The following is a 1524-nucleotide window of genomic DNA, read 5'->3' as shown; positions in this document are numbered from 1 at the left end:
TTTCAATCTTTCTCACTTTCAATCTGTCTTTTTCTCCCAATCTCTCATTTTTCTCTTTCTCACTTTCAATCTGTCTCTCTCCCAATCTCTCTCTCTCTCTCTCCCACCTATTGGGAATCGTTGTGACTCTAACACACCCATAAAGAGAATTTCCATTATCGTAACCCATCTTGCAGTTGGGCCGAGACGGGAATAAGTCACTTCAATCCCAGTGGATAAGAGCTAGGATCGTTAAAAGCAGAAGGGGCCGACACCAAACCTTGAAGTGAAGCTAATGAAAGTTATAAATAACACAAGTGAATTATTTTTTTCCTCGTCCCATTCGCCCTTCTTCGTTTTTTGGTTGGGGTGGGGGTGGGCAGACTATGCAGCTTCCACAGAAAAGCTCCTAAGCGGCAATAAAGCTGTTTTTTCCTTTCACAGCTTAAGTTCGTCACCGCATCTCAAGGGAGCGTATAGCGTCAATATGTGTTGATGAAACCGCTAGAACAGATTGCAGCTACTCTGCTGTTGTTTTAAATCCCACGCTGTTTAACGATGGCCGATTTCTGAGCATCAGACACTTAAGACTAAGCCTGCCCCAAATAATGCTTATATTCCACTGCAGGCCTTTAAAAAAAAAAAATACCAGAGTTCCATACTGCAAAGGTCTACTCTTGTGCAATTGGGAGACAACCTCAATAGCAGAAAAGGGAAAGCAGGGAAAAAGATACAAAAATGGGAGAAATTATTAAATCATAGGGCTTGAAGAGAGTGGTGTGGGAGAGGTATTTATGGCACACTAACTTGAAATAATCAGCATCAGGTGGTTTCCTTACCCATGTGTAGCCCACATTTTATATACTACCTGTTTGATGTTTTTGGTACTAAAACTTCAGAACTACACTCAAAAGACTCTTCCAGTTTTATTAGTGCCTTTTTGTAACTTTTACGTTTGGTATTCCTGTCTTGCTTTTCAATGGGTAACGTTCCCTTAATGTATTAAAACACATTTTACCTTTCCACTTTTTTTGCAGTTTTTTATAGTTTAAAAGATTCTGAGAAGTACTGTAACCATCTATTTATTTTATATATGTAATATAAGTGTGTCCTGTGTACAGAAAACAAAAATTAAATTAATTTTAAGGCTCATTTGGAATAGAAACCAGCTTTGGGAGCCACACCTTCTTCACTCACCCGGCTTTTGCAATCGAGATTCTCCTCCAGAAAGTATAGAGCCTCTGCAGGTTTGTACTAAATCACATATCAAAGTTAACTTCTCTGAAGCCCTAAAGACTGATGTGTATTGGGGGAGGGGGATGCGGTAGCTCAATGCTAAGACTTGTTGATCAGAAAGGTCGGCAGTTCGAAAGCACATAAAAAATGCAAGTAGAAAAATAGGAACCACCTATGGTGGGAAAGGAACAGCGTTCTGTGCGCCTTCTGCGTTATGCCGGCCACATGACCACGGAGGGGTCTTCAGACAGTGCTGGCTCTTCAGCTTTGAAACGAAGATGAGCACCGCCCCCTAGAGCTGGGAATGAT

This window comes from Thamnophis elegans, chromosome 13 (genome assembly GCF_009769535.1).
Source record: "Thamnophis elegans isolate rThaEle1 chromosome 13, rThaEle1.pri, whole genome shotgun sequence".
Taxonomy (NCBI): domain Eukaryota; kingdom Metazoa; phylum Chordata; class Lepidosauria; order Squamata; family Colubridae; genus Thamnophis; species Thamnophis elegans.
This window is presented reverse-complemented; position numbering follows the sequence as displayed.